Genomic DNA, 11,173 nt, shown 5'->3' with positions numbered 1-11,173 from the left:
ATAAACTCCACTTGATCATGGTGTATGATCCTTTTAATGTGCTGTTGTATTCTGTTTGCTAGTATTTTGTTGAAGACTTTTGCATCTATGTTCATCAGTGGTATTGGCCTGTAGTATTCCTTCTCTGTGACATCTTTGTCGGGTTTTGGTATCAGGGTGATGGTGGCCTCATAGAATGAGTTTGGGAGTGTTCCTCCCTCTGCAATATTTTGCAAGAGTTTGAGAAGGATAGGTGTTAGCTCTTCTCTAAATGTTTGATAGAATTCTCCAGTGAAACCATCTGGTCCTGGCTTTTTGTTTGTTGGAAGATTTTTAATCACAGTTTCAATTTCAGTGCTTGTGATTGGTTTGTTCATATTTTCTGTTTCTTCCTGCTTCAGGCTTGGTAGGTTGTGCATTTCTAAGAATTTGTCCATTTCTTCCAGGTTGTCCATTTTATTGGCATAGAGTTGCTTGTAGTGATCTCTCATGATTGTTTGTATTTCTGCAGTGTCAGTGGGTACTTCTCCTTTTTCATTTCTAATTCTATTGATTTGAGTCTTCTCCCTTTTTATCTTGATGAGTCTGGTTAATGGTTTATCAATTTTGTTTATCTTCTCAAAGAACCAGCTTTTATTTTTTATTGATCTTTGGTATCATTTCCTTCATTTCTTTTTCATTTCTTTCTGATCTGATCTTTATGACTTCTTTCCTTCCGCTAACTTTGGGGTTTTTTTGTTCTTCTTTCTCTAATTGCTTTAGGTGTAAGTTTAGGTTGTTTATTTGAGATGTTTCCTGTTTCTTAAGGTAGGATTGTATTGCTATAAACTTCCCTGTTAGAACTGCTTTTGCTGCATCCCATAGGTTTTGGGTCATCGTGTCTCCATTGTCATTTGTTTCTAGGTATTTTTTGATTTCCCCTTTGATTTCTTCAGTGATCACTTGGTTATTAAGTCGTGTATTCTTTAGCCTCCATGTGTTTGTATTTTTTACAGATCTTTTCCTGTAATTGATATCTAGTCTCATAGCATTGTGGTTGGAAAAGATACTTGATACGATATCAATTTTCTTAAATTTACCAAGGCTTGATTTGTGACCCAAGATATGATCTATCCTGGAGAATGTTCCATGAGCATTTGAGAAAAATCTGAACTCTTTTGTTTTCGGGTTGAATGTCCTATAAATATCAATTAAGCCTCTCTTTTTTAATATATCATTTAAAGCTTGTGTGCCCTTATTTATTTTCATTTTGGATGATCTGTCCATTGGTGAAAGTAGGGTGTTAAAGTCCCCTGCTATGATTGTGTTACTGTCAATTTCCCCTTTTACGGCTGTTAGTATTTGCCTTATGTATTGAGGTGTTCCTATGTTGGGTGCATAAATATTTACAATTGTTATATCTTCCTCTTAGATAGATCCCTTGATCATTATATAGTGTCCTTCTTTGTCTCTTGTAATAGTCTTTATTTTAAAGTCTATTTTGTCTGATATGAGAATTGCTACTCCAGCTTTCTTTTGATTTCCATTTGCACAGAATATCTTTTTCCATCCCCTCACTTTCAGTCTCTATGTGTCTCTAGGTCTGAAGTGGGTCTCTTGTAGACAGCATTTATATGGGTCTTGTTTTTGTATCCATTCAGCTAGTCTGTGTCTTTTGGTGGGAGCATTTCATCCATTTACATTTAAGGTAATTATCGATATGTATGTTCCTATTCCCATTTTCTTAAATGTTTTGGGTTTGTTATTGTAGGTGTTTTCCTTCTGCTGTGTATCTTGCCTAGATAAGTTCCTTTAGCATTTGTTGTAAAACTGGTTTGGTGGTGCTGAACTCTCTCAGCTTTTGCTTGTCTGTAAAGGTTTTAATTTCTCCATCGAATCTGAATGTGATCCTTGCTGGGTAGAGTAATCTTCGTTGTAGGTTTTTCTCCTTCATCACTTTAAATATGTCCTGCCACTCCCTTCTGCCTTGCAGAGTTTCTGCTGAAAGATCAGCTGTTAACCTTATGGGGATTCCCTTGTGTGTTATTTGTTGTTTTCCCCTTGCTGCTTTTAATATGTTTTCTTTATATTGAATTTTTGATCGTTTGATTAATACGTGTCTTGGCATGTTTCTCCTTGGATTTATCCTGTATGGGACTCTCTGTGTTTCCAGGAGTTGATTAACTATTTCCTTTCCCTTATTAGGGAAGTTTTCAACTATAATCTCTTCAAATATTTTCTCAGTCCCTTTCTTTTTCTCTTCTTCTTCTGGAACCCCTAGAATTCGAATGTTGGTGCGTTTAATGTTGTCCCAGATGTCTCTGAGACTGTCCTCAGTTCTTTTCATTCTTTTTTCTTTATTCTGCTCTGCAGTAGTTATTTCCACTATTTTATCTTCCAGGTCACTTATCCTTTCTTCTGCCTCAGTTATTCTGCTATTGATCCCTTCTAGAGTATTTTTAGTTTCATTTATTGTGTTGTTTATCGTTGCTTGTTTCCTCTTTATTTCTTCTAGGTCCTTGTTAAATGTTTCTTGCATTTTGTCTATTCTATTTCCAAGATTTTGGATCATCTTTACTATCATTATTCTGAATTCTTTTTCAGGTAGACTGCCTATTTCCTCTTCATTTGTTAGGTGTGGTGTGTTTTTAACTTGCTCCTTCATCTGCTGTGTGTTTTTTTGTCTTCTCATTTTGCTTATCTTACTGTGTTTGGGGTCTCCTTTTTGCAGGCTGCAGGTTCATAGTTCCTGTTGTTTTTGATGTTTGTCCCCAGTGGCTAAGGTTGGTTCAGTGGGTTGTATAGGCTTCCTGGTTGAGGGGACTAGTGCCTGTGTTCTGGTGGATGAGGCTGGATCTTGTCTTTCTGGTGGGCAGGTCCATGTCTGGTGGTGTGTTTGGGGTGTCTGTTGCCTTATTATGATTTTAGGCAGCCTCTCTGCTAATGGATGGGGTTGTGTTCCTGTCTTGCTAGTTGTTTGGCATAAGGTGTCCAGTACTGTAGCTTGCTGGTCATTGAGTGAAGTTGGATCTTGGTGTTGAGATGGAGATCTCTGGGAGGTTTTTGCCATTTGGTATTACATTTAGCTGGGAGGTCTCTTGTGGGCTAGTGTCCTGAAGTTGGCTCTCCCACCTCAGAGGCACAGACCTGATGCCTGGCTGGAGCACCAAGAGCCTTTCATCCACATGGCTCAGAATAAAAGGGAGAAAAATATAGAAAGAAAGAAAGAAAGAGGATAAAATAAAATAAAATAAAGTTACTAAAATAAAAAATAATTATTAAGAAAAAAAAAATTTTTAAGTATACAACAAACAAACAAACAAAAAATAACAGACGGACAGAACCCTAGGACAAATGGTGAAAGCAAAGCTATACAGACAAAATCTCACACAGAAGAATACACATATACACTCACAAAAAGAGGAAAAGGGGAAAATATATATATATCGTTGCTCCCAAAGTCCACCTCCTCAATTTGGGATGATTCATTGTCTATTCAGGTATTCCACAGATGCAGGGTACATCAAGTTGATTGTGGAGATTTAATCCGCTGCTCCTGAGGCTGCTGGGAAAAATTTCCCTTTCTCTTCTTTGTTCGTACAGCTCCCGGGGTTCCGCTTTGGATTTGGACCCGCCTCTGCGTATAGGTCGCCTGAGGGCGTCTGTTCTTCTCTCAGACAGGACGGGGTTAAATGAGCAGCTCATTTGGGGGCTCTGGCTCGCTCAGGCCAGGGGGAGGGAGGGATACGGAATGCGGGGTGAGCCTGCGGTAGCAGAGGCCAGCGTGACGTTGCAGCAGCCTGAGGTGCGCTGTGTGTTCTCCCGGGGAAGTTGTCCCTGGATCATGGGACCCTGGCAGTGGCGGGTTGCACAGGCTCCTGGGAGGCGGGGTGTGGATAGTGACCTGTGCTCACACACAGGCTTTTAGGTGGTGGCAGCAGCAGCCTTAGCATCTCATGCCCATCTTGGGTCTGCGCTGATAGCCACGGCTCGTGCCCGTCTCTGGAACTCCTTTAAGCGGCGCTCTTAATCCCCTCTCCTTGCGCACCAGGAAACAAAGAGAGAAGAAAAAGTCTCTTGTCTCTTTGGCAGGTCCAGACTTTTCCCCGGACTCCCTCCCCGTTAGCTGTGCTGCACTAACCCCTTCAGGCTGTGTTCACACCGCCAACACCAGTCCTCTCCCTGCGATACGACCAAAGCCCGAGCCTCAGCTCCCAGCCCCCGCCCGCCCTGGCGGGTGTGCAGACAAGCGTCTTGGTCTGGTGAGTGATGGTTGGCACTGATCCTCTGTGTGGGAATCTCTCTGCTTTGCCCTCCGCACCCCTGTTGCTGCACTCTCCTCCGTGGCTCCGAAGCTTCCCCCCTCCACCATCCGCAGTCTTCGCCCATGAAGGGGCTTCCTAGTGTGTGGAGACCTTTCCTCCTTCACAGCTCCCTCCCACTGGTGCAGGTCCTGTCCCTATTCTTTTGTCTCTGTTTTTTCTTTTTTCTTTTTCCCTACTCAGGTACGTGGGGAGTTTCTTGCCTTTTGGGAGGTCTGAGGTCTTCTGCCAGCCTTCAGTGGGTGTTCTATAGGAGCAGTTCCACGTGTAGATGTATTTCTGATGTTTACGTGGGGAGGAAGGTGATCTCTGCATCTTACTCTTTCACCATCTTCTCCTCAACCCTATCATGGTAATCATTTTTAAGTGTACAGTTCATTAGTGTTAAGTATAATCACATTGTTGTGCAACGGATGTCTGGAAGTTTTTTTCTTGCAACGTAAATCTTTGGAACTCAAGCCAGATTATTTGGCTCCTGTAACTTATAGTTTAAAAACATGAACTTTTACTTTTGTTTATGTTTTGACAATGAGAGCAAATTCACATGTGTGTGAAGAGAGAAGGGAGTTAGGAATACAACATCAGGTCAGCTTAACCATCGTTACTGGACCCCAATCTTCTGGCAGGTGCTGTTCTGAGCCTAGTGAAGTATATGAAATCTCAACAGTATGGACAGGAGCCTCAAGGCCAGTACAGGCCCAACAATTCTTCCCAGAGCATGTCCTGTGTATTAGGGGTCTCCTAAGAAAAAGAACCAATAATATGTGTATATGTATATAAAAATACCGATGATAAGTAATTGACTCACATGATTATGGAGGCTGAAAAGTCCCAAGATCTGTAGTCAGCAAACTGGAGATCCAGATGAGCTGATGTTTCAGTTTTATTCTAAAGGCAGGAAAAGACTGATGTCTCAGCTCAAAGTAGTCAGGCAGGAGGAGGTCCCTCTTGTTCTTTTTTATTTATTATTATTGAAGTATAGTTGATGTACAATGTTACATTATTTTCTGGTGTACAACATAGTGATTCAAAATTTTTATACATTGTATTCCATTTAAAGTTATTATAAAATATTGGCTATATTCCTTGTGCTGTACAATATATCTTTGTAGCTTATTTAGTAGTAGTAGTTTGTGTCTCTTTATCCCCTTCTCCTCTCTTGCCCCTCCCTCTTCCCTCTCCCCACTGGTAACCACTAGTTTGTTCTCTGTATCTGAGTCTGTTTCTGTTTTGTTATATTCCTTCATTTGTTTTACTTTTTAGATTCCAATTATAAGTGATAACATATAGCTTTTGTCTTTGTCTGACTTATTTTACTTAGCATAATACCTTACAGGTCTATCCATCTTGTTACAAATGGCATAATTTCCTTCTTTTTTATGGCTGAGTAGTATTCCATTGTGCACATGCACACATGTGTGTGTGTGTATCATGTCTTCTTTATCCATTCATCTGTTGATTGACACTTAGGTTGTTTCCATGTCTTGGCTATTGTGAATAGTGCTGGTATGAACATAGGGGTGCATGTATCTTTTTGAATTATAGTTTTGTCTGGATATATGCCCAGGAGTGGGATTGCAGGATCATATGGTAGTTCTATTTTTAGTGTTTTGAGGAACCTCCATACTCTTCCACAAATTTACATCACCACCAACAGTGCATAAGGGTTCCCTTTTCTCCACATCATTTCCAACACTTGTTATTTGTGGTCTTTTTTATTTACTTGATCTTTCTATTCAGTTCTTCAGTGGATTGGAAGAGGCCCACCTAAAAAGAGAGGATCCATCTGCTTTACTCCTTTACCAATTCACATGTTGATCTCGTCCAGAAACACCCGCATAGACACATCCTGAATAATGACACCAAATGTCTGGGCACCTTGTGGCTCATTCAGATGGACACATAAAATTAATCATCACACTGCGGTTAACACTGAGTGTTTCCAAGATGACTTTGGGGACTGTGGACAAATTTAACAGCTGTGTGACCTTAGACAAGTTGTTTAACCTCTCTGTGCCTCAGTTTCCTCATCAGAAACTAAAGATGATAATTGTCCCTCTCTCATTGAGTTGTCTTAAGGATTAAATGAATCAGTATTTGTAAAACACTTAGAAGGGTGCATGGCAAGTTGTAAGTGTAACATGTGCTAAATGCAATTTTAACAAATACCCAAAGCTCTGTATTTGTTTTGATGTGCAGTACAAAGAAATATAATTGGCATGATTTCAGGGATATTTTTGCTTAGGATGAGGCTAAATAAAAAACATTAGGTTGATTTAAAGTCAAATATTAAGTAAATACTAGTATAGGATGTACGCGAAATGGTTAAAAAAAATGAGAAAGTGGAAAGTGAATGATTAGGTTTTGGAAATACTATGAATGAGAAAAAATAAGGTCATATCTACGGTGACCAAACAACCACAGCCTGGTTTTCTGAGGGATTTTCTGGGACACAGGGCACTCAGTGCTAAAACCAGGAGAATCCCCAGCAAACCAGGACATTTGGTCTATCTATATAACTACAGTTTGGTATTTATCCCACAAACATTTATTGAGCACCTGCATCGTTCCAGGCACTGGAGGCTTCCAAAGAGCCTCTAAGGAGTTGGCAGTGGAATGGACCCTTGGTTCTGCTCTTGCTACTGTTATGTCTGACTTTAAGCAAAACTCTTCATTTTCACTCCATCTGTTTATTAGTCTGCAAAGGAAGTGGTTGGAATAAATGATCTCTAATCCCTTCCAACACTGGGGTTCTTCAATATGAAGCACACAGGACGTCTGTTATTGCTAAAATCTCTACTCCCACTAATGTCCAGGGTGAGAAAAGAACAATGAGCAAAGAATGCATGTGATTCTTTTCTTAGCTCTCAATTCCAGCCTGAGGTAGGGGAGAAAATGAATGTAATTGAGACTCTCCCCTCTCCTGGGGTCCCAACCAACCACCACCCTGACACACTAGGATCCTTTGAAAAGATCTCAATAATGCATGTTGTCAGGAAATTGGCAGAAGAGAGCCTTCCTTACAGGTTTAAGCAAGTAAGTTTCCATGAGAAGCACCTGAAGCGTTCATCAGGGGGAGAAGAGATGTTTATGATGCTCAGGGATACAGGGTGCTACAACTGTGGTTGTGTTTGGAAGTGAAAAGGAATCTTTGGTGGTAAGAATAGGATAGGTGATTTAATCAGTTAAGAGGCTCTTGTTTGGAGCCTTATTTCTCTTCATCAAATGACCTTTTGGAGTTGGCAGTATTCCAAGTTTCAGGCAAGTTATGTTACATAAGAGTGTATCTCCTTGACCATCTGTCTTTGTGTAAAATCATCTTACAGTTATGTCTTGGAAAAGCTATCTCACACAAATCATTATTTATACATATTTTTTCCAGAATCAGTTTAATGTAACAAATGTCAATTAATGCCAGTTATGAGCTCAGTTCTGTGAAGTCAGAAGAGCAATGAGGATCTCAGTTGCTGGGAGCCGTGGCTAAGGAAGCATGACAGGAATCCAATCATCACATTATACTGATGGTGCTATTTGTGGAAAACCTGAGGATTTTAATCTGGAACCAAGGTTCACTTTGTATGAGATATGGCAGACAGCAGAGGCTTTGGGTATGGAAAGTCTAAATTTCTAGGCTCAGAGAACTTAATTCTCAGGAGTCCGGTCTTTTTTCATAATGAAATTCTAAAACTTGTGATGCCCAGATTTCTTCCAGGCAGCATTCTCTCTAATTATAGTTCCTCTGAGTTACTGCAGGTGTTTAGAACCATAATGTTGAGAGAGAGAGAGATTATGAAAACAAGTCCATGTCAGTGGGGGTATAGCTCAGGGGTAGAGCATTTGACTGCAGATCAAGAGGTCCCTGGTTCAAATCCAGGTGCCCCCTGCATATTCTTCATGCTTTAGAAAAATACGTATTGATTTTGACTTTTACCTTCTGTGGCTCATGGCTCTTTGAATAATCACTAATTTCCCTTTTGTATATGCCAGGTGGCAGACTATGTTCTTTATGTTAATTACCTCCTTCATTTCTCATCAAAATTTTACAAGACATATTATCTCCATTTTGCATGAGGAGTCTGAGACTTGGAGATACTACAAAGCTCAGGTCCAGGATTTGAACTCAGAGCATGGTTCTCAATGACTTCATTATACTACTCATTCTGTTCTCCTTCTGTTAAAATCTTTGTCACAAAATTCCACTTAGTAATGCTCCCAAGGTGTTAGAACTGTCCATAGAGTTTTAGAACATTTGGCTGCAGGGCAAACGCAGTAACTTAGTGATGGAGTCCACACTTTACAGTGTCCTGGGGGCAGTCAGGGAATAGAGTCCTTGTTCACAGAACACTGCTGTGGATAAACATGAACTGGCCTAAAGTTTAGGGAACTGCACTCCTTTCCTGCTCTAAAGCTTGAGGACTTTCTATTACCTTTCCACCCCCAGTTCATTTCCTGCAGCAAGCACCCCACCTTGGGTGCCTGCATTCCGGACCCAGGCTGGGGCCAGAGGTCAGGCCTTAGTCTAGGTTTAACTCCTGCCTACAACTCAGGTACTGCTGCATTTTTAAATTAGCTTGAACGACATACACTGAGCACCTATTATGTGCCAGAATTGTGCAAAGTGTGAACCCAGAAGTGAATAAGACACAGCCCCTGGACTCAGTGTGCTCTCAGCCAGGAAGCAGGCCTGTAAAATAAGAAGTCAGACAGCTGTGGGCTGGACCGAGCTGGGCCAGCTTCAGGAATGCAGAGGAGACAGCTATTACCTCTGTCCAGAGGAGGGAGGTTACAGGAGGCTTCCAAGAGGAGCTGATGGCAAGTCAGGGTCTCACAGAAGAACAGTATCTCACCAGAGGGAAGGTGGAGGAGAGGCAGGGGTGCGGTGAGTGAGGGTTGGGTCCCAGGTAAGAGAACTGCATGGGCAAAGGCTGGAGCCAGATGGATGCAGTTGGAGGCAGCTGGAGCACAAAATGTGCTATGGGGAGTGTCAGCAGAGGAGGCTGAAGCTGAGGAGGCAGACAGGGATCAAAATGTAAGAACTCTTGTTGTGCTGAGAGGCTTGCAGTTTATCATGGAGGTATGTAAGAGGGGTGGCCTAGATGCACCTGATTTTAAAACGACTGCTGTGGGAGCAGTAGGGGATGGATGTGAGGGGTGGAGGCTGGGAAACAATTTAGGAGGTGGTGGCACGGCGGTGCAGGGGTGGGGGTGGGTGTAAGTGATGTCAAAGCTAAAATCAGCAGTACCCAGTGGTTTTGTACTGGGGAGGAGAGGTTGGAAGAAACCCAGAGTCATGTTACATGCTTTGACCAAATGACTGAGTACACAGTGGTGTCACCAACCAAGACAGGGAGGAGGCTGATCAGATGGTTATATAGGCAGGCCTGGCACCCAGCTCTGAGCCCACACAGAAATCCTGGCCCCACCACCTCCCAGCTGCATGGCCACTCTGTGCCTCAGTTTCCTTACTTGCAAAATCAGTATGCTAACAATAATACCTGTTCTGTTGGATTTTTTGGTGATGATTCAGCAGGAAGTTATGGCTAGAACTTTTAGTACTGAGCCTGGCACATAGCAAGTGTTTAGTAAATATGGACTATTATTATTACAACAAAGCAAAATAAGAGGAGATGCAGGTTTGAGCAGGAAGACAGCAAGTGTAGTTTGGGGCACACTGGGTTTGCAATCTGAGGTTTCTGTAGAACCTCAGAGTGGAGCAGCTGGGAAGGGTCGTCTACGGCCCTCAGAGAGCTGTGAGCTGGACCTCTGGGGGCTGTGGGTTACTTAGCTTCACAGCAGCTGCCAGGCTTCATCAGGGAGAACTTACTGCAGTGACAGAGATTTCCTTGACCTTTCTTCTCCATCTTGGAGATACACAAGATTGAAACTTTTCAGACTGGAACTCAAGGAACTAGGAATCTGTGGTGTTCAAAGGTGAATTTTGGACTTCTTAACTGTTTTTTTTTTTTCCAGCTGTAAAATGAGGCAGTTCACCTGGATGAGATCCCCTTGAAAATCTGATGAAATCATGTACAATATACAATTCATGCACACATACAATATTTTCCTGTAATTCAGAGTTGAACATGAACCTCTGTAGTCCAGTTGTGGATACCCAGTTAAGACCCCCTTCATGTCCAATACTTGATGGCAGCCTATGATATTTACAACATTCACTGATGTGCTTGGAGATTTATGGGCAGTTGGTGGGTATTTTAAACACTGGAGAGCTAGACTGAGAATATAGCACTGAGCTTTAATTTCTGAGAATGAACATACATGCTCTGGGAAAAGTAGGAGGTGAAGGGAATCAGGTCTGAAATTAAATCTAGGAGGAATCTCAGCCACACAGATATTTATGAAGTATGATGAAACTCATAAAAGTGGAATAAGTGCTTATAGGGGGCATAATAGCATCAGGGGGTATAGCTCAGTGGTAGAGCATTTGACTGCAGATCAAGAGGTCCCTGGTTCAAATCCAGGTGCCCCCTGTTTTTTTTTTCTTTTGTTCTTCCTGGCAGTTTCATTAAAAGACTGGATCTAGGGTGAGGTAAGCAAGGTGCCTAGAGCTCAAAATTTAAGGAGGCACTCACTCTCAGGTTCATGGATGTGCCTTGGCTTATTAATTCCCTCACAGTAGAACTGTGTGCTCATGTAAACCTACCCTGCCTGCGCCAGACACACACAAACACAGCCACACACCCAGAGACACCCAAAGACACCCCCACACCAGATGTCCCCCAACCACACACACACACAGATCCACACACAGTCACACACAGACACACCAATAGACAAAAATACACACACACATGCACTTTCTCACATGTACCTTTATTTCTCCAGTCCTGTATATTCAAGTCTTATCAACCAGAAATTTCCAGCTTCCTTTCTAC

General features: G+C 41.9%; 2 non-coding genes across 2 annotated transcripts; both read left to right on the top strand.

The window, feature by feature from the left end:
• Positions 1-8,091: 8,091 nt before the first annotated feature.
• Positions 8,092-8,163, top strand: TRNAC-GCA (transfer RNA cysteine (anticodon GCA)). The gene has a single exon. It is a non-coding gene; the product is annotated as a tRNA-Cys (tRNA).
• A 2,533-nt stretch (positions 8,164-10,696) lies between these two features.
• Positions 10,697-10,768, top strand: TRNAC-GCA (transfer RNA cysteine (anticodon GCA)). Its single transcript has one exon. It is a non-coding gene; the product is annotated as a tRNA-Cys (tRNA).
• The last annotated feature ends 405 nt before the right edge of the window (positions 10,769-11,173 follow it).

The sequence above is a fragment of the Balaenoptera acutorostrata genome, chromosome 4, assembly GCF_949987535.1.
Source record: "Balaenoptera acutorostrata chromosome 4, mBalAcu1.1, whole genome shotgun sequence".
NCBI lineage: Eukaryota > Metazoa > Chordata > Mammalia > Artiodactyla > Balaenopteridae > Balaenoptera > Balaenoptera acutorostrata.
The sequence above is the reverse complement of the archived record's forward strand: the minus strand, read 5'-3'. Positions and strand labels throughout refer to the sequence as shown.